The 19,859-nt window shown below is 50.0% G+C and overlaps 20 non-coding genes across 20 annotated transcripts; 10 read left to right on the top strand and 10 right to left on the bottom strand.

Annotated features, from left to right (window-relative positions):
- Nucleotides 1-975: 975 nt before the first annotated feature.
- Nucleotides 976-1,059, bottom strand: Trnal-uaa (transfer RNA leucine (anticodon UAA)). The gene has a single exon. It is a non-coding gene; the product is annotated as a tRNA-Leu (tRNA).
- Nucleotides 1,060-1,742: 683 nt separating this feature from the next.
- Trnag-ccc (transfer RNA glycine (anticodon CCC)) lies at nt 1,743-1,814 on the top strand. The gene has a single exon. It is a non-coding gene; the product is annotated as a tRNA-Gly (tRNA).
- Nucleotides 1,815-2,940: 1,126 nt separating this feature from the next.
- Trnal-uaa (transfer RNA leucine (anticodon UAA)) lies at nt 2,941-3,024 on the bottom strand. Its single transcript has one exon. It is a non-coding gene; the product is annotated as a tRNA-Leu (tRNA).
- A 683-nt stretch (nt 3,025-3,707) lies between these two features.
- On the top strand, nt 3,708-3,779 carry Trnag-ccc (transfer RNA glycine (anticodon CCC)). The gene has a single exon. It is a non-coding gene; the product is annotated as a tRNA-Gly (tRNA).
- A 1,126-nt stretch (nt 3,780-4,905) lies between these two features.
- On the bottom strand, nt 4,906-4,989 carry Trnal-uaa (transfer RNA leucine (anticodon UAA)). Its single transcript has one exon. It is a non-coding gene; the product is annotated as a tRNA-Leu (tRNA).
- A 683-nt stretch (nt 4,990-5,672) lies between these two features.
- On the top strand, nt 5,673-5,744 carry Trnag-ccc (transfer RNA glycine (anticodon CCC)). The gene has a single exon. It is a non-coding gene; the product is annotated as a tRNA-Gly (tRNA).
- A 1,126-nt stretch (nt 5,745-6,870) lies between these two features.
- Nucleotides 6,871-6,954, bottom strand: Trnal-uaa (transfer RNA leucine (anticodon UAA)). Its single transcript has one exon. It is a non-coding gene; the product is annotated as a tRNA-Leu (tRNA).
- A 683-nt stretch (nt 6,955-7,637) lies between these two features.
- Nucleotides 7,638-7,709, top strand: Trnag-ccc (transfer RNA glycine (anticodon CCC)). The gene has a single exon. It is a non-coding gene; the product is annotated as a tRNA-Gly (tRNA).
- Nucleotides 7,710-8,835: 1,126 nt separating this feature from the next.
- Trnal-uaa (transfer RNA leucine (anticodon UAA)) lies at nt 8,836-8,919 on the bottom strand. Its single transcript has one exon. It is a non-coding gene; the product is annotated as a tRNA-Leu (tRNA).
- A 683-nt stretch (nt 8,920-9,602) lies between these two features.
- Trnag-ccc (transfer RNA glycine (anticodon CCC)) lies at nt 9,603-9,674 on the top strand. The gene has a single exon. It is a non-coding gene; the product is annotated as a tRNA-Gly (tRNA).
- A 1,126-nt stretch (nt 9,675-10,800) lies between these two features.
- Trnal-uaa (transfer RNA leucine (anticodon UAA)) lies at nt 10,801-10,884 on the bottom strand. Its single transcript has one exon. It is a non-coding gene; the product is annotated as a tRNA-Leu (tRNA).
- Nucleotides 10,885-11,567: 683 nt separating this feature from the next.
- Nucleotides 11,568-11,639, top strand: Trnag-ccc (transfer RNA glycine (anticodon CCC)). The gene has a single exon. It is a non-coding gene; the product is annotated as a tRNA-Gly (tRNA).
- A 1,126-nt stretch (nt 11,640-12,765) lies between these two features.
- Nucleotides 12,766-12,849, bottom strand: Trnal-uaa (transfer RNA leucine (anticodon UAA)). Its single transcript has one exon. It is a non-coding gene; the product is annotated as a tRNA-Leu (tRNA).
- A 683-nt stretch (nt 12,850-13,532) lies between these two features.
- Trnag-ccc (transfer RNA glycine (anticodon CCC)) lies at nt 13,533-13,604 on the top strand. The gene has a single exon. It is a non-coding gene; the product is annotated as a tRNA-Gly (tRNA).
- Nucleotides 13,605-14,730: 1,126 nt separating this feature from the next.
- Trnal-uaa (transfer RNA leucine (anticodon UAA)) lies at nt 14,731-14,814 on the bottom strand. The gene has a single exon. It is a non-coding gene; the product is annotated as a tRNA-Leu (tRNA).
- A 683-nt stretch (nt 14,815-15,497) lies between these two features.
- Trnag-ccc (transfer RNA glycine (anticodon CCC)) lies at nt 15,498-15,569 on the top strand. The gene has a single exon. It is a non-coding gene; the product is annotated as a tRNA-Gly (tRNA).
- A 1,126-nt stretch (nt 15,570-16,695) lies between these two features.
- Trnal-uaa (transfer RNA leucine (anticodon UAA)) lies at nt 16,696-16,779 on the bottom strand. Its single transcript has one exon. It is a non-coding gene; the product is annotated as a tRNA-Leu (tRNA).
- A 683-nt stretch (nt 16,780-17,462) lies between these two features.
- Nucleotides 17,463-17,534, top strand: Trnag-ccc (transfer RNA glycine (anticodon CCC)). The gene has a single exon. It is a non-coding gene; the product is annotated as a tRNA-Gly (tRNA).
- A 1,126-nt stretch (nt 17,535-18,660) lies between these two features.
- Nucleotides 18,661-18,744, bottom strand: Trnal-uaa (transfer RNA leucine (anticodon UAA)). The gene has a single exon. It is a non-coding gene; the product is annotated as a tRNA-Leu (tRNA).
- A 683-nt stretch (nt 18,745-19,427) lies between these two features.
- Trnag-ccc (transfer RNA glycine (anticodon CCC)) lies at nt 19,428-19,499 on the top strand. The gene has a single exon. It is a non-coding gene; the product is annotated as a tRNA-Gly (tRNA).
- The last annotated feature ends 360 nt before the right edge of the window (nt 19,500-19,859 follow it).

Below are 19,859 nucleotides of genomic sequence, written 5' to 3'. Positions count from 1 at the left end.
GTGTGTCTCCATGTGTCGACTTGTCTCGACTTTGCTCGGCTGACGCGAAAGCTGACGCTTGGAAACGGGCATATATGTAGAGGGCAGGCGCGAGAAACGACTGTGAGAGACCAAAAAACGACAAACACACGACAGAACCTTTCATTTTATTGTGGCCACAGATTCGCGCCTTAGTGTACCGAGAGGCAAGAGTGGCGTCAGCGTGCTGGACAGCATCATTAACGCTAAGCAGCAACGAAACCGAAGTAAAAAGGCAAAATGAAAGAAGCCAAATGCAGGTCGAGCTCCCAGCTGGTCACCCGTCCAAGTACTAACCACGCCCAACGGTTCTTAACTACAATGAACAGACGAGAACCGCTGCACTCAGCGTGCTATGGCCGTTAGCCACAACGCCGCGAAACGTGCAGACATATTGCTTGTTGTGCATGTCACTTGGTATTTACATGGCAGTGTCTCGCTGGAGGAAGCACTGTCTTTTACGAGAGAAAAATTAAATGGCACTTGCTGCGATCGAATACATGGCCTTCGTGTTCACAGCACGGCGCTCTAACCTACTGAGCTGACGAGCTGTGCAATGGGGCCACGTCAGCAGTCCAATACCCGGTCCACCGGCTCATCCACCTTCGTTACTGCCCTGCCAGTCATTTATACACGTATCTGTTTTCGTTGACTTTTGCTTTCTTGACGCTTGGACCCAAAAAGCACAACACAAAGAAAACGTAAACGCCCTGAGAATAGCCAAGACTCAGCAAACAAAAGTATGTTCGGCTACCGGGAGTCGAATCCGGGCCGCCTGGCTGAAAGCCATGTCTCCTAACAGCTTTCCATTCCTTCTGACCGCCAGGCAATCAGACTTGCAGGGCAAGCTCCGTAATCACTGCCGTCTCTAATAATATCTCTCGAACCTGTTTGCGCGTAATTTACTTGCTTTCCCGCACGAAGGAAATGGGCAGTTTAGGAATATTTAAAATTCGTTGTCAGATGTGGGGTTCGAACCCACGCTCCCTTTCGGGAACCAGAGCTTAAATCTGGCGCCTTAGACCGCTCGGCCAATCTGACGTGCGAGCGCAAATAACGTGCTGCCGTCGTTTCTAGCTACATCTCCAGAGCCTGACTGCGAAATTTGCTTGTGTTTTCTTGTGCGAAGGAAATACGTTTTTTTAGAGTATTTTAGACGAGTTGTCAGATGTGAGGTTGCACCCCACCCTCACTTTCGGGAACCACAGCTTAAATATGGTGCCTTACACCGTTGTTTTCCGACGCCATCTGTCTTTAGTAGAACGAGCAGAACTCTGATTATCAATTTTTACATTGGCGCAGAGAAAACAACGAATGACAAGAAAAGGCCGTTCCCTATCAACGGCTACGCTGTGCATTTCACCCTTACGGGAAGCCAATGATATGCTCCAGGCGAGCATCAAACTAACCAACTTAACACTATGATACGTACGCGCTTTCTACTTCTGGACTGGCACACATATGCTCAATCGTCTCTGGATCGTCAGTAAGTACGTCACATTAGATATTTCTTTTATCACGCTGCTGTAAATTAAAGGGCAGTTTCTTCAACGGCTGTCAGTTCTGCTTCTAGTTACGCTACATCGTCCTAGCAGCACCTACACACTGCGTTCAGATGTGCTCACCTCCGCCCTGGCGTTGAGCGCCTACAGCGCCTTCGCCTTCGGCCTCTGGTGGCAGGAGGGTAGCCGACACATCGCGGCGTGAGTGAAGCGCAGCGCAATGCGGTGGTGGTGTAACGGTCAGCGTGGTTGCTTCCCAAGCAGGTGATCCGGGTTCGATTCCCGGCCACCGCACGACACGTACATTTTTCTTCTAGGGATATTCCACGTAACGTAACGCGATCCTCGTAACTGAGAACTGTCGCGTTACGAATAGTTTTCCTTCGCCCCACGTCTCACTCCGTGTAGCCAGTGCGCTAGTCGCCGGATTTCGTTTCACAGCATCGTGTGTCTCCATGTGTCGACTTGTCTCGACTTTGCTCGGCTGACGCGAAAGCTGACGCTTGGAAACGGGCATATATGTAGAGGGCAGGCGCGAGAAACGACTGTGAGAGACCAAAAAACGACAAACACACGACAGAACCTTTCATTTTATTGTGGCCACAGATTCGCGCCTTAGTGTACCGAGAGGCAAGAGTGGCGTCAGCGTGCTGGACAGCATCATTAACGCTAAGCAGCAACGAAACCGAAGTAAAAAGGCAAAATGAAAGAAGCCAAATGCAGGTCGAGCTCCCAGCTGGTCACCCGTCCAAGTACTAACCACGCCCAACGGTTCTTAACTACAATGAACAGACGAGAACCGCTGCACTCAGCGTGCTATGGCCGTTAGTTACAACGCCGCGAAACGTGCAGACATATTGCTTGTTGTGCATGTCACTTGGTATTTACATGGCAGTGTCTCGCTGGAGGAAGCACTGTCTTTTACGAGAGAAAAATTAAATGGCACTTGCTGCGATCGAATACATGGCCTTCGTGTTCACAGCACGGCGCTCTAACCTACTGAGCTGACGAGCTGTGCAATGGGGCCACGTCAGCAGTCCAATACCCGGTCCACCGGCTCATCCACCTTCGTTACTGCCCTGCCAGTCATTTATACACGTATCTGTTTTCGTTGACTTTTGCTTTCTTGACGCTTGGACCCAAAAAGCACAACACAAAGAAAACGTAAACGCCCTGAGAATAGCCAAGACTCAGCAAACAAAAGTATGTTCGGCTACCGGGAGTCGAATCCGGGCCGCCTGGCTGAAAGCCATGTCTCCTAACAGCTTTCCATTCCTTCTGACCGCCAGGCAATCAGACTTGCAGGGCAAGCTCCGTAATCACTGCCGTCTCTAATAATATCTCTCGAACCTGTTTGCGCGTAATTTACTTGCTTTCCCGCACGAAGGAAATGGGCAGTTTAGGAATATTTAAAATTCGTTGTCAGATGTGGGGTTCGAACCCACGCTCCCTTTCGGGAACCAGAGCTTAAATCTGGCGCCTTAGACCGCTCGGCCAATCTGACGTGCGAGCGCAAATAACGTGCTGCCGTCGTTTCTAGCTTCATCTCCAGAGCCTGACTGCGAAATTTGCTTGTTTTCTCTTGTGCGAAGGAAATACGTTTTTTTAGAGTATTTTAGACGAGTTGTCAGATGTGAGGTTGCACCCCACCCTCACTTTCGGGAACCACAGCTTAAATATGGTGCCTTACACCGTTGTTTTCCGACGCCATCTGTCTTTAGTAGAACGAGCAGAACTCTGATTATCAATTTTTACATTGGCGCAGAGAAAACAACGAATGACAAGAAAAGGCCGTTCCCTATCAACGGCTACGCTGTGCATTTCACCCTTACGGGAAGCCAATGATATGCTCCAGGCGAGCATCAAACTAACCAACTTAACACTATGATACGTACGCGCTTTCTACTTCTGGACTGGCACACATATGCTCAATCGTCTCTGGATCGTCAGTAAGTACGTCACATTAGATATTTCTTTTATCACGCTGCTGTAAATTAAAGGGCAGTTTCTTCAACGGCTGTCAGTTCTGCTTCTAGTTACGCTACATCGTCCTAGCAGCACCTACACACTGCGTTCAGATGTGCTCACCTCCGCCCTGGCGTTGAGCGCCTACAGCGCCTTCGCCTTCGGCCTCTGGTGGCAGGAGGGTAGCCGACACATCGCGGCGTGAGTGAAGCGCAGCGCAATGCGGTGGTGGTGTAACGGTCAGCATGGTTGCTTCCCAAGCAGTTGATCCGGGTTCGATTCCCGGCCACCGCACGACACGTACATTTTTCTTCTAGGGATATTCCACGTAACGTAACGCGATCCTCGTAACTGAGAACTGTCGCGTTACGAATAGTTTTCCTTCGCCCCACGTCTCACTCCGTGTAGCCAGTGCGCTAGTCTCCGGATTTCGTTTCACAGCATCGTGTGTCTCCATGTGTCGACTTGTCTCGACTTTGCTCGGCTGACGCGAAAGCTGACGCTTGGAAACGGGCATATATGTAGAGGGCAGGCGCGAGAAACGACTGTGAGAGACCAAAAAACGACAAACACACGACAGAACCTTTCATTTTATTGTGGCCACAGATTCGCGCCTTAGTGTACCGAGAGGCAAGAGTGGCGTCAGCGTGCTGGACAGCATCATTAACGCTAAGCAGCAACGAAACCGAAGTAAAAAGGCAAAATGAAAGAAGCCAAATGCAGGTCGAGCTCCCAGCTGGTCACCCGTCCAAGTACTAACCACGCCCAACGGTTCTTAACTACAATGAACAGACGAGAACCGCTGCACTCAGCGTGCTATGGCCGTTAGCCACAACGCCGCGAAACGTGCAGACATATTGCTTGTTGTGCATGTCACTTGGTATTTACATGGCAGTGTCTCGCTGGAGGAAGCACTGTCTTTTACGAGAGAAAAATTAAATGGCACTTGCTGCGATCGAATACATGGCCTTTGTGTTCACAGCACGGCGCTCTAACCTACTGAGCTGACGAGCTGTGCAATGGGGCCACGTCAGCAGTCCAATACCCGGTCCACCGGCTCATCCACCTTCGTTACTGCCCTGCCAGTCATTTATACACGTATCTGTTTTCGTTGACTTTTGCTTTCTTGACGCTTGGACCCAAAAAGCACAACACAAAGAAAACGTAAACGCCCTGAGAATAGCCAAGACTCAGCAAACAAAAGTATGTTCGGCTACCGGGAGTCGAATCCGGGCCGCCTGGCTGAAAGCCATGTCTCCTAACAGCTTTCCATTCCTTCTGACCGCCAGGCAATCAGACTTGCAGGGCAAGCTCCGTAATCACTGCCGTCTCTAATAATATCTCTCGAACCTGTTTGCGCGTAATTTACTTGCTTTCCCGCACGAAGGAAATGGGCAGTTTAGGAATATTTAAAATTCGTTGTCAGATGTGGGGTTCGAACCCACGCTCCCTTTCGGGAACCAGAGCTTAAATCTGGCGCCTTAGACCGCTCGGCCAATCTGACGTGCGAGCGCAAATAACGTGCTGCCGTCGTTTCTAGCTTCATCTCCAGAGCCTGACTGCGAAATTTGCTTGTTTTCTCTTGTGCGAAGGAAATACGTTTTTTTAGAGTATTTTAGACGAGTTGTCAGATGTGAGGTTGCACCCCACCCTCACTTTCGGGAACCACAGCTTAAATATGGTGCCTTACACCGTTGTTTTCCGACGCCATCTGTCTTTAGTAGAACGAGCAGAACTCTGATTATCAATTTTTACATTGGCGCAGAGAAAACAACGAATGACAAGAAAAGGCCGTTCCCTATCAACGGCTACGCTGTGCATTTCACCCTTACGGGAAGCCAATGATATGCTCCAGGCGAGCATCAAACTAACCAACTTAACACTATGATACGTACGCGCTTTCTACTTCTGGACTGGCACACATATGCTCAATCGTCTCTGGATCGTCAGTAAGTACGTCACATTAGATATTTCTTTTATCACGCTGCTGTAAATTAAAGGGCAGTTTCTTCAACGGCTGTCAGTTCTGCTTCTAGTTACGCTACATCGTCCTAGCAGCACCTACACACTGCGTTCAGATGTGCTCACCTCCGCCCTGGCGTTGAGCGCCTACAGCGCCTTCGCCTTCGGCCTCTGGTGGCAGGAGGGTAGCCGACACATCGCGGCGTGAGTGAAGCGCAGCGCAATGCGGTGGTGGTGTAACGGTCAGCGTGGTTGCTTCCCAAGCAGTTGATCCGGGTTCGATTCCCGGCCACCGCACGACACGTACATTTTTCTTCTAGGGATATTCCACGTAACGTAACGCGATCCTCGTAACTGAGAACTGTCGCGTTACGAATAGTTTTCCTTCGCCCCACGTCTCACTCCGTGTAGCCAGTGCGCTAGTCGCCGGATTTCGTTTCACAGCATCGTGTGTCTCCATGTGTCGACTTGTCTCGACTTTGCTCGGCTGACGCGAAAGCTGACGCTTGGAAACGGGCATATATGTAGAGGGCAGGCGCGAGAAACGACTGTGAGAGACCAAAAAACGACAAACACACGACAGAACCTTTCATTTTATTGTGGCCACAGATTCGCGCCTTAGTGTACCGAGAGGCAAGAGTGGCGTCAGCGTGCTGGACAGCATCATTAACGCTAAGCAGCAACGAAACCGAAGTAAAAAGGCAAAATGAAAGAAGCCAAATGCAGGTCGAGCTCCCAGCTGGTCACCCGTCCAAGTACTAACCACGCCCAACGGTTCTTAACTACAATGAACAGACGAGAACCGCTGCACTCAGCGTGCTATGGCCGTTAGCCACAACGCCGCGAAACGTGCAGACATATTGCTTGTTGTGCATGTCACTTGGTATTTACATGGCAGTGTCTCGCTGGAGGAAGCACTGTCTTTTACGAGAGAAAAATTAAATGGCACTTGCTGCGATCGAATACATGGCCTTCGTGTTCACAGCACGGCGCTCTAACCTACTGAGCTGACGAGCTGTGCAATGGGGCCACGTCAGCAGTCCAATACCCGGTCCACCGGCTCATCCACCTTCGTTACTGCCCTGCCAGTCATTTATACACGTATCTGTTTTCGTTGACTTTTGCTTTCTTGACGCTTGGACCCAAAAAGCACAACACAAAGAAAACGTAAACGCCCTGAGAATAGCCAAGACTCAGCAAACAAAAGTATGTTCGGCTACCGGGAGTCGAATCCGGGCCGCCTGGCTGAAAGCCATGTCTCCTAACAGCTTTCCATTCCTTCTGACCGCCAGGCAATCAGACTTGCAGGGCAAGCTCCGTAATCACTGCCGTCTCTAATAATATCTCTCGAACCTGTTTGCGCGTAATTTACTTGCTTTCCCGCACGAAGGAAATGGGCAGTTTAGGAATATTTAAAATTCGTTGTCAGATGTGGGGTTCGAACCCACGCTCCCTTTCGGGAACCAGAGCTTAAATCTGGCGCCTTAGACCGCTCGGCCAATCTGACGTGCGAGCGCAAATAACGTGCTGCCGTCGTTTCTAGCTACATCTCCAGAGCCTGACTGCGAAATTTGCTTGTGTTTTCTTGTGCGAAGGAAATACGTTTTTTTAGAGTATTTTAGACGAGTTGTCAGATGTGAGGTTGCACCCCACCCTCACTTTCGGGAACCACAGCTTAAATATGGTGCCTTACACCGTTGTTTTCCGACGCCATCTGTCTTTAGTAGAACGAGCAGAACTCTGATTATCAATTTTTACATTGGCGCAGAGAAAACAACGAATGACAAGAAAAGGCCGTTCCCTATCAACGGCTACGCTGTGCATTTCACCCTTACGGGAAGCCAATGATATGCTCCAGGCGAGCATCAAACTAACCAACTTAACACTATGATACGTACGCGCTTTCTACTTCTGGACTGGCACACATATGCTCAATCGTCTCTGGATCGTCAGTAAGTACGTCACATTAGATATTTCTTTTATCACGCTGCTGTAAATTAAAGGGCAGTTTCTTCAACGGCTGTCAGTTCTGCTTCTAGTTACGCTACATCGTCCTAGCAGCACCTACACACTGCGTTCAGATGTGCTCACCTCCGCCCTGGCGTTGAGCGCCTACAGCGCCTTCGCCTTCGGCCTCTGGTGGCAGGAGGGTAGCCGACACATCGCGGCGTGAGTGAAGCGCAGCGCAATGCGGTGGTGGTGTAACGGTCAGCGTGGTTGCTTCCCAAGCAGGTGATCCGGGTTCGATTCCCGGCCACCGCACGACACGTACATTTTTCTTCTAGGGATATTCCACGTAACGTAACGCGATCCTCGTAACTGAGAACTGTCGCGTTACGAATAGTTTTCCTTCGCCCCACGTCTCACTCCGTGTAGCCAGTGCGCTAGTCGCCGGATTTCGTTTCACAGCATCGTGTGTCTCCATGTGTCGACTTGTCTCGACTTTGCTCGGCTGACGCGAAAGCTGACGCTTGGAAACGGGCATATATGTAGAGGGCAGGCGCGAGAAACGACTGTGAGAGACCAAAAAACGACAAACACACGACAGAACCTTTCATTTTATTGTGGCCACAGATTCGCGCCTTAGTGTACCGAGAGGCAAGAGTGGCGTCAGCGTGCTGGACAGCATCATTAACGCTAAGCAGCAACGAAACCGAAGTAAAAAGGCAAAATGAAAGAAGCCAAATGCAGGTCGAGCTCCCAGCTGGTCACCCGTCCAAGTACTAACCACGCCCAACGGTTCTTAACTACAATGAACAGACGAGAACCGCTGCACTCAGCGTGCTATGGCCGTTAGTTACAACGCCGCGAAACGTGCAGACATATTGCTTGTTGTGCATGTCACTTGGTATTTACATGGCAGTGTCTCGCTGGAGGAAGCACTGTCTTTTACGAGAGAAAAATTAAATGGCACTTGCTGCGATCGAATACATGGCCTTCGTGTTCACAGCACGGCGCTCTAACCTACTGAGCTGACGAGCTGTGCAATGGGGCCACGTCAGCAGTCCAATACCCGGTCCACCGGCTCATCCACCTTCGTTACTGCCCTGCCAGTCATTTATACACGTATCTGTTTTCGTTGACTTTTGCTTTCTTGACGCTTGGACCCAAAAAGCACAACACAAAGAAAACGTAAACGCCCTGAGAATAGCCAAGACTCAGCAAACAAAAGTATGTTCGGCTACCGGGAGTCGAATCCGGGCCGCCTGGCTGAAAGCCATGTCTCCTAACAGCTTTCCATTCCTTCTGACCGCCAGGCAATCAGACTTGCAGGGCAAGCTCCGTAATCACTGCCGTCTCTAATAATATCTCTCGAACCTGTTTGCGCGTAATTTACTTGCTTTCCCGCACGAAGGAAATGGGCAGTTTAGGAATATTTAAAATTCGTTGTCAGATGTGGGGTTCGAACCCACGCTCCCTTTCGGGAACCAGAGCTTAAATCTGGCGCCTTAGACCGCTCGGCCAATCTGACGTGCGAGCGCAAATAACGTGCTGCCGTCGTTTCTAGCTTCATCTCCAGAGCCTGACTGCGAAATTTGCTTGTTTTCTCTTGTGCGAAGGAAATACGTTTTTTTAGAGTATTTTAGACGAGTTGTCAGATGTGAGGTTGCACCCCACCCTCACTTTCGGGAACCACAGCTTAAATATGGTGCCTTACACCGTTGTTTTCCGACGCCATCTGTCTTTAGTAGAACGAGCAGAACTCTGATTATCAATTTTTACATTGGCGCAGAGAAAACAACGAATGACAAGAAAAGGCCGTTCCCTATCAACGGCTACGCTGTGCATTTCACCCTTACGGGAAGCCAATGATATGCTCCAGGCGAGCATCAAACTAACCAACTTAACACTATGATACGTACGCGCTTTCTACTTCTGGACTGGCACACATATGCTCAATCGTCTCTGGATCGTCAGTAAGTACGTCACATTAGATATTTCTTTTATCACGCTGCTGTAAATTAAAGGGCAGTTTCTTCAACGGCTGTCAGTTCTGCTTCTAGTTACGCTACATCGTCCTAGCAGCACCTACACACTGCGTTCAGATGTGCTCACCTCCGCCCTGGCGTTGAGCGCCTACAGCGCCTTCGCCTTCGGCCTCTGGTGGCAGGAGGGTAGCCGACACATCGCGGCGTGAGTGAAGCGCAGCGCAATGCGGTGGTGGTGTAACGGTCAGCATGGTTGCTTCCCAAGCAGTTGATCCGGGTTCGATTCCCGGCCACCGCACGACACGTACATTTTTCTTCTAGGGATATTCCACGTAACGTAACGCGATCCTCGTAACTGAGAACTGTCGCGTTACGAATAGTTTTCCTTCGCCCCACGTCTCACTCCGTGTAGCCAGTGCGCTAGTCTCCGGATTTCGTTTCACAGCATCGTGTGTCTCCATGTGTCGACTTGTCTCGACTTTGCTCGGCTGACGCGAAAGCTGACGCTTGGAAACGGGCATATATGTAGAGGGCAGGCGCGAGAAACGACTGTGAGAGACCAAAAAACGACAAACACACGACAGAACCTTTCATTTTATTGTGGCCACAGATTCGCGCCTTAGTGTACCGAGAGGCAAGAGTGGCGTCAGCGTGCTGGACAGCATCATTAACGCTAAGCAGCAACGAAACCGAAGTAAAAAGGCAAAATGAAAGAAGCCAAATGCAGGTCGAGCTCCCAGCTGGTCACCCGTCCAAGTACTAACCACGCCCAACGGTTCTTAACTACAATGAACAGACGAGAACCGCTGCACTCAGCGTGCTATGGCCGTTAGCCACAACGCCGCGAAACGTGCAGACATATTGCTTGTTGTGCATGTCACTTGGTATTTACATGGCAGTGTCTCGCTGGAGGAAGCACTGTCTTTTACGAGAGAAAAATTAAATGGCACTTGCTGCGATCGAATACATGGCCTTTGTGTTCACAGCACGGCGCTCTAACCTACTGAGCTGACGAGCTGTGCAATGGGGCCACGTCAGCAGTCCAATACCCGGTCCACCGGCTCATCCACCTTCGTTACTGCCCTGCCAGTCATTTATACACGTATCTGTTTTCGTTGACTTTTGCTTTCTTGACGCTTGGACCCAAAAAGCACAACACAAAGAAAACGTAAACGCCCTGAGAATAGCCAAGACTCAGCAAACAAAAGTATGTTCGGCTACCGGGAATCGAATCCGGGTCGCCTGGCTGAAAGCCATGTCTCCTAACAGCTTTCCATTCCTTCTGACCGCCAGGCAATCAGACTTGCAGGGCAAGCTCCGTAATCACTGCCGTCTCTAATAATATCTGTCGAACCTGTTTGCGCGTAATTTACTTGCTTTCCCGCACGAAGGAAATGGGCAGTTTTGGAATATTTAAAATTCATTGTCAGATGTGGGGTTCGAACCCACGCTCCCTTTCGGGAACCAGAGCTTAAATCTGGCGCCTTAGACCGCTCGGCCAATCTGACGTGCGAGCGCAAATAACGTGCTGCCGTCGTTTCTAGCTTCATCTCCAGAGCCTGACTGCGAAATTTGCTTGTTTTTTCTTGTGCGAAGGAAATACGTTTTTTTAGAGTATTTTAGACGAGTTGTCAGATGTGAGGTTGCACCCCACCCTCACTTTCGGGAACCACAGCTTAAATATGGTGCCTTACACCGTTGTTTTCCGACGCCATCTGTCTTTAGTAGAACGAGCAGAACTCTGATTATCAATTTTTACATTGGCGCAGAGAAAACAACGAATGACAAGAAAAGGCCGTTCCCTATCAACGGCTACGCTGTGCATTTCACCCTTACGGGAAGCCAATGATATGCTCCAGGCGAGCATCAAACTAACCAACTTAACACTATGATACGTACGCGCTTTCTACTTCTGGACTGGCACACATATGCTCAATCGTCTCTGGATCGTCAGTAAGTACGTCACATTAGATATTTCTTTTATCACGCTGCTGTAAATTAAAGGGCAGTTTCTTCAACGGCTGTCAGTTCTGCTTCTAGTTACGCTACATCGTCCTAGCAGCACCTACACACTGCGTTCAGATGTGCTCACCTCCGCCCTGGCGTTGAGCGCCTACAGCGCCTTCGCCTTCGGCCTCTGGTGGCAGGAGGGTAGCCGACACATCGCGGCGTGAGTGAAGCGCAGCGCAATGCGGTGGTGGTGTAACGGTCAGCATGGTTGCTTCCCAAGCAGTTGATCCGGGTTCGATTCCCGGCCACCGCACGACACGTACATTTTTCTTCTAGGGATATTCCACGTAACGTAACGCGATCCTCGTAACTGAGAACTGTCGCGTTACGAATAGTTTTCCTTCGCCCCACGTCTCACTCCGTGTAGCCAGTGCGCTAGTCTCCGGATTTCGTTTCACAGCATCGTGTGTCTCCATGTGTCGACTTGTCTCGACTTTGCTCGGCTGACGCGAAAGCTGACGCTTGGAAACGGGCATATATGTAGAGGGCAGGCGCGAGAAACGACTGTGAGAGACCAAAAAACGACAAACACACGACAGAACCTTTCATTTTATTGTGGCCACAGATTCGCGCCTTAGTGTACCGAGAGGCAAGAGTGGCGTCAGCGTGCTGGACAGCATCATTAACGCTAAGCAGCAACGAAACCGAAGTAAAAAGGCAAAATGAAAGAAGCCAAATGCAGGTCGAGCTCCCAGCTGGTCACCCGTCCAAGTACTAACCACGCCCAACGGTTCTTAACTACAATGAACAGACGAGAACCGCTGCACTCAGCGTGCTATGGCCGTTAGCCACAACGCCGCGAAACGTGCAGACATATTGCTTGTTGTGCATGTCACTTGGTATTTACATGGCAGTGTCTCGCTGGAGGAAGCACTGTCTTTTACGAGAGAAAAATTAAATGGCACTTGCTGCGATCGAATACATGGCCTTTGTGTTCACAGCACGGCGCTCTAACCTACTGAGCTGACGAGCTGTGCAATGGGGCCACGTCAGCAGTCCAATACCCGGTCCACCGGCTCATCCACCTTCGTTACTGCCCTGCCAGTCATTTATACACGTATCTGTTTTCGTTGACTTTTGCTTTCTTGACGCTTGGACCCAAAAAGCACAACACAAAGAAAACGTAAACGCCCTGAGAATAGCCAAGACTCAGCAAACAAAAGTATGTTCGGCTACCGGGAATCGAATCCGGGTCGCCTGGCTGAAAGCCATGTCTCCTAACAGCTTTCCATTCCTTCTGACCGCCAGGCAATCAGACTTGCAGGGCAAGCTCCGTAATCACTGCCGTCTCTAATAATATCTGTCGAACCTGTTTGCGCGTAATTTACTTGCTTTCCCGCACGAAGGAAATGGGCAGTTTTGGAATATTTAAAATTCATTGTCAGATGTGGGGTTCGAACCCACGCTCCCTTTCGGGAACCAGAGCTTAAATCTGGCGCCTTAGACCGCTCGGCCAATCTGACGTGCGAGCGCAAATAACGTGCTGCCGTCGTTTCTAGCTTCATCTCCAGAGCCTGACTGCGAAATTTGCTTGTTTTTTCTTGTGCGAAGGAAATACGTTTTTTTAGAGTATTTTAGACGAGTTGTCAGATGTGAGGTTGCACCCCACCCTCACTTTCGGGAACCACAGCTTAAATATGGTGCCTTACACCGTTGTTTTCCGACGCCATCTGTCTTTAGTAGAACGAGCAGAACTCTGATTATCAATTTTTACATTGGCGCAGAGAAAACAACGAATGACAAGAAAAGGCCGTTCCCTATCAACGGCTACGCTGTGCATTTCACCCTTACGGGAAGCCAATGATATGCTCCAGGCGAGCATCAAACTAACCAACTTAACACTATGATACGTACGCGCTTTCTACTTCTGGACTGGCACACATATGCTCAATCGTCTCTGGATCGTCAGTAAGTACGTCACATTAGATATTTCTTTTATCACGCTGCTGTAAATTAAAGGGCAGTTTCTTCAACGGCTGTCAGTTCTGCTTCTAGTTACGCTACATCGTCCTAGCAGCACCTACACACTGCGTTCAGATGTGCTCACCTCCGCCCTGGCGTTGAGCGCCTACAGCGCCTTCGCCTTCGGCCTCTGGTGGCAGGAGGGTAGCCGACACATCGCGGCGTGAGTGAAGCGCAGCGCAATGCGGTGGTGGTGTAACGGTCAGCATGGTTGCTTCCCAAGCAGTTGATCCGGGTTCGATTCCCGGCCACCGCACGACACGTACATTTTTCTTCTAGGGATATTCCACGTAACGTAACGCGATCCTCGTAACTGAGAACTGTCGCGTTACGAATAGTTTTCCTTCGCCCCACGTCTCACTCCGTGTAGCCAGTGCGCTAGTCTCCGGATTTCGTTTCACAGCATCGTGTGTCTCCATGTGTCGACTTGTCTCGACTTTGCTCGGCTGACGCGAAAGCTGACGCTTGGAAACGGGCATATATGTAGAGGGCAGGCGCGAGAAACGACTGTGAGAGACCAAAAAACGACAAACACACGACAGAACCTTTCATTTTATTGTGGCCACAGATTCGCGCCTTAGTGTACCGAGAGGCAAGAGTGGCGTCAGCGTGCTGGACAGCATCATTAACGCTAAGCAGCAACGAAACCGAAGTAAAAAGGCAAAATGAAAGAAGCCAAATGCAGGTCGAGCTCCCAGCTGGTCACCCGTCCAAGTACTAACCACGCCCAACGGTTCTTAACTACAATGAACAGACGAGAACCGCTGCACTCAGCGTGCTATGGCCGTTAGCCACAACGCCGCGAAACGTGCAGACATATTGCTTGTTGTGCATGTCACTTGGTATTTACATGGCAGTGTCTCGCTGGAGGAAGCACTGTCTTTTACGAGAGAAAAATTAAATGGCACTTGCTGCGATCGAATACATGGCCTTTGTGTTCACAGCACGGCGCTCTAACCTACTGAGCTGACGAGCTGTGCAATGGGGCCACGTCAGCAGTCCAATACCCGGTCCACCGGCTCATCCACCTTCGTTACTGCCCTGCCAGTCATTTATACACGTATCTGTTTTCGTTGACTTTTGCTTTCTTGACGCTTGGACCCAAAAAGCACAACACAAAGAAAACGTAAACGCCCTGAGAATAGCCAAGACTCAGCAAACAAAAGTATGTTCGGCTACCGGGAATCGAATCCGGGTCGCCTGGCTGAAAGCCATGTCTCCTAACAGCTTTCCATTCCTTCTGACCGCCAGGCAATCAGACTTGCAGGGCAAGCTCCGTAATCACTGCCGTCTCTAATAATATCTGTCGAACCTGTTTGCGCGTAATTTACTTGCTTTCCCGCACGAAGGAAATGGGCAGTTTTGGAATATTTAAAATTCATTGTCAGATGTGGGGTTCGAACCCACGCTCCCTTTCGGGAACCAGAGCTTAAATCTGGCGCCTTAGACCGCTCGGCCAATCTGACGTGCGAGCGCAAATAACGTGCTGCCGTCGTTTCTAGCTTCATCTCCAGAGCCTGACTGCGAAATTTGCTTGTTTTTTCTTGTGCGAAGGAAATACGTTTTTTTAGAGTATTTTAGACGAGTTGTCAGATGTGAGGTTGCACCCCACCCTCACTTTCGGGAACCACAGCTTAAATATGGTGCCTTACACCGTTGTTTTCCGACGCCATCTGTCTTTAGTAGAACGAGCAGAACTCTGATTATCAATTTTTACATTGGCGCAGAGAAAACAACGAATGACAAGAAAAGGCCGTTCCCTATCAACGGCTACGCTGTGCATTTCACCCTTACGGGAAGCCAATGATATGCTCCAGGCGAGCATCAAACTAACCAACTTAACACTATGATACGTACGCGCTTTCTACTTCTGGACTGGCACACATATGCTCAATCGTCTCTGGATCGTCAGTAAGTACGTCACATTAGATATTTCTTTTATCACGCTGCTGTAAATTAAAGGGCAGTTTCTTCAACGGCTGTCAGTTCTGCTTCTAGTTACGCTACATCGTCCTAGCAGCACCTACACACTGCGTTCAGATGTGCTCACCTCCGCCCTGGCGTTGAGCGCCTACAGCGCCTTCGCCTTCGGCCTCTGGTGGCAGGAGGGTAGCCGACACATCGCGGCGTGAGTGAAGCGCAGCGCAATGCGGTGGTGGTGTAACGGTCAGCATGGTTGCTTCCCAAGCAGTTGATCCGGGTTCGATTCCCGGCCACCGCACGACACGTACATTTTTCTTCTAGGGATATTCCACGTAACGTAACGCGATCCTCGTAACTGAGAACTGTCGCGTTACGAATAGTTTTCCTTCGCCCCACGTCTCACTCCGTGTAGCCAGTGCGCTAGTCTCCGGATTTCGTTTCACAGCATCGTGTGTCTCCATGTGTCGACTTGTCTCGACTTTGCTCGGCTGACGCGAAAGCTGACGCTTGGAAACGGGCATATATGTAGAGGGCAGGCGCGAGAAACGACTGTGAGAGACCAAAAAACGACAAACACACGACAGAACCTTTCATTTTATTGTGGCCACAGATTCGCGCCTTAGTGTACCGAGAGGCAAGAGTGGCGTCAGCGTGCTGGACAGCATCATTAACGCTAAGCAGCAACGAAACCGAAGTAAAAAGGCAAAATGAAAGAAGCCAAATGCAGGTCGAGCTCCCAGCTGGTCACCCGTCCAAGTACTAACCACGCCCAACGGTTCTTAACTACAATGAACAGACGAGAACCGCTGCACTCAGCGTGCTATGGCCGTTAGCCACAACGCCGCGAAACGTGCAGACATATTGCTTGTTGTGCATGTCACTTGGTATTTACATGGCAGTGTCTCGCTGGAGGAAGCACTGTCTTTTACGAGAGAAAAATTAAATGGCACTTGCTGCAATCGAATACATGGCCTTTGTGTTCACAGCACGGCGCTCTAACCTACTGAGCTGACGAGCTGTGCAATGGGGCCACGTCAGCAGTCCAATACCCGGTCCACCGGCTCATCCACCTTCGTTACTGCCCTGCCAGTCATTTATACACGTATCTGTTTTCGTTGACTTTTGCTTTCTTGACGCTTGGACCCAAAAAGCACAACACAAAGAAAACGTAAACGCCCTGAGAATAGCCAAGACTCAGCAAACAAAAGTATGTTCGGCTACCGGGAATGGAATCCGGGTCGCCTGGCTGAAAGCCATGTCTCCTAACAGCTTTCCATTCCTTCTGACCGCCAGGCAATCAGACTTGCAGGGCAAGCTCCGTAATCACTGCCGTCTCTAATAATATCTGTCGAACCTGTTTGCGCGTAATTTACTTGCTTTCCCGCACGAAGGAAATGGGCAGTTTTGGAATATTTAAAATTCATTGTCAGATGTGGGGTTCGAACCCACGCTCCCTTTCGGGAACCAGAGCTTAAATCTGGCGCCTTAGACCGCTCGGCCAATCTGACGTGCGAGCGCAAATAACGTGCTGCCGTCGTTTCTAGCTTCATCTCCAGAGCCTGACTGCGAAATTTGCTTGTTTTTTCTTGTGCGAAGGAAATACGTTTTTTTAGAGTATTTTAGACGAGTTGTCAGATGTGAGGTTGCACCCCACCCTCACTTTCGGGAACCACAGCTTAAATATGGTGCCTTACACCGTTGTTTTCCGACGCCATCTGTCTTTAGTAGAACGAGCAGAACTCTGATTATCAATTTTTACATTGGCGCAGAGAAAACAACGAATGACAAGAAAAGGCCGTTCCCTATCAACGGCTACGCTGTGCATTTCACCCTTACGGGAAGCCAATGATATGCTCCAGGCGAGCATCAAACTAACCAACTTAACACTATGATACGTACGCGCTTTCTACTTCTGGACTGGCACACATATGCTCAATCGTCTCTGGATCGTCAGTAAGTACGTCACATTAGATATTTCTTTTATCACGCTGCTGTAAATTAAAGGGCAGTTTCTTCAACGGCTGTCAGTTCTGCTTCTAGTTACGCTACATCGTCCTAGCAGCACCTACACACTGCGTTCAGATGTGCTCACCTCCGCCCTGGCGTTGAGCGCCTACAGCGCCTTCGCCTTCGGCCTCTGGTGGCAGGAGGGTAGCCGACACATCGCGGCGTGAGTGAAGCGCAGCGCAATGCGGTGGTGGTGTAACGGTCAGCATGGTTGCTTCCCAAGCAGTTGATCCGGGTTCGATTCCCGGCCACCGCACGACACGTACATTTTTCTTCTAGGGATATTCCACGTAACGTAACGCGATCCTCGTAACTGAGAACTGTCGCGTTACGAATAGTTTTCCTTCGCCCCACGTCTCACTCCGTGTAGCCAGTGCGCTAGTCTCCGGATTTCGTTTCACAGCATCGTGTGTCTCCATGTGTCGACTTGTCTCGACTTTGCTCGGCTGACGCGAAAGCTGACGCTTGGAAACGGGCATATATGTAGAGGGCAGGCGCGAGAAACGACTGTGAGAGACCAAAAAACGACAAACACACGACAGAACCTTTCATTTTATTGTGGCCACAGATTCGCGCCTTAGTGTACCGAGAGGCACGAGTGGCGTCAGCGTGCTGGACAGCATCATTAACGCTAAGCAGCAACGAAACCGAAGTAAAAAGGCAAAATGAAAGAAGCCAAATGCAGGTCGAGCTCCCAGCTGGTCACCCGTCCAAGTACTAACCACGCCCAACGGTTCTTAACTACAATGAACAGACGAGAACCGCTGCACTCAGCGTGCTATGGCCGTTAGCCACAACGCCGCGAAACGTGCAGACATATTGCTTGTTGTGCATGTCACTTGGTATTTACATGGCAGTGTCTCGCTGGAGGAAGCACTGTCTTTTACGAGAGAAAAATTAAATGGCACTTGCTGCGATCGAATACATGGCCTTCGTGTTCACAGCACGGCGCTCTAACCTACTGAGCTGACGAGCTGTGCAATGGGGCCACGTCAGCAGTCCAATACCCGGTCCACCGGCTCATCCACCTTCGTTACTGCCCTGCCAGTCATTTATACACGTATCTGTTTTCGTTGACTTTTGCTTTCTTGACGCTTGGACCCAAAAAGCACAACACAAAGAAAACGTAAACGCCCTGAGAATAGCCAAGACTCAGCAAACAAAAGTATGTTCGGCTACCGGGAATCGAATCCGGGTCGCCTGGCTGAAAGCCATGTCTCCTAACAGCTTTCCATTCCTTCTGACCGCCAGGCAATCAGACTTGCAGGGCAAGCTCCGTAATCACTGCCGTCTCTAATAATATCTGTCGAACCTGTTTGCGCGTAATTTACTTGCTTTCCCGCACGAAGGAAATGGGCAGTTTTGGAATATTTAAAATTCATTGTCAGATGTGGGGTTCGAACCCACGCTCCCTTTCGGGAACCAGAGCTTAAATCTGGCGCCTTAGACCGCTCGGCCAATCTGACGTGCGAGCGCAAATAACGTGCTGCCGTCGTTTCTAGCTTCATCTCCAGAGCCTGACTGCGAAATTTGCTTGTTTTTTCTTGTGCGAAGGAAATACGTTTTTTTAGAGTATTTTAGACGAGTTGTCAGATGTGAGGTTGCACCCCACCCTCACTTTCGGGAACCACAGCTTAAATATGGTGCCTTACACCGTTGTTTTCCGACGCCATCTGTCTTTAGTAGAACGAGCAGAACTCTGATTATCAATTTTTACATTGGCGCAGAGAAAACAACGAATGACAAGAAAAGGCCGTTCATTATCAACGGCTACGCTGTGCATTTCACCCTTACGGGAAGCCAATGATATGCTCCAGGCGAGCATCAAACTAACCAACTTAACACTATGATACGTACGCGCTTTCTACTTCTGGACTGGCACACATATGCTCAATCGTCTCTGGATCGTCAGTAAGTACGTCACATTAGATATTTCTTTTATCACGCTGCTGTAAATTAAAGGGCAGTTTCTTCAACGGCTGTCAGTTCTGCTTCTAGTTACGCTACATCGTCCTAGCAGCACCTACACACTGCGTTCAGATGTGCTCACCTCCGCCCTGGCGTTGAGCGCCTACAGCGCCTTCGCCTTCGGCCTCTGGTGGCAGGAGGGTAGCCGACACATCGCGGCGTGAGTGAAGCGCAGCGCAATGCGGTGGTGGTGTAACGGTCAGCATGGTTGCTTCCCAAGCAGTTGATCCGGGTTCGATTCCCGGCCACCGCACGACACGTACATTTTTCTTCTAGGGATATTCCACGTAACGTAACGCGATCCTCGTAACTGAGAACTGTCGCGTTACGAATAGTTTTCCTTCGCCCCACGTCTCACTCCGTGTAGCCAGTGCGCTAGTCTCCGGATTTCGTTTCACAGCATCGTGTGTCTCCATGTGTCGACTTGTCTCGACTTTGCTCGGCTGACGCGAAAGCTGACGCTTGGAAACGGGCATATATGTAGAGGGCAGGCGCGAGAAACGACTGTGAGAGACCAAAAAACGACAAACACACGACAGAACCTTTCATTTTATTGTGGCCACAGATTCGCGCCTTAGTGTACCGAGAGGCAAGAGTGGCGTCAGCGTGCTGG

The sequence above is a fragment of the Schistocerca cancellata genome, unplaced genomic scaffold, assembly GCF_023864275.1.
Source record: "Schistocerca cancellata isolate TAMUIC-IGC-003103 unplaced genomic scaffold, iqSchCanc2.1 HiC_scaffold_642, whole genome shotgun sequence".
Lineage (NCBI taxonomy): Eukaryota > Metazoa > Arthropoda > Insecta > Orthoptera > Acrididae > Schistocerca > Schistocerca cancellata.
This window is presented reverse-complemented; position numbering and strand designations above follow the sequence as displayed.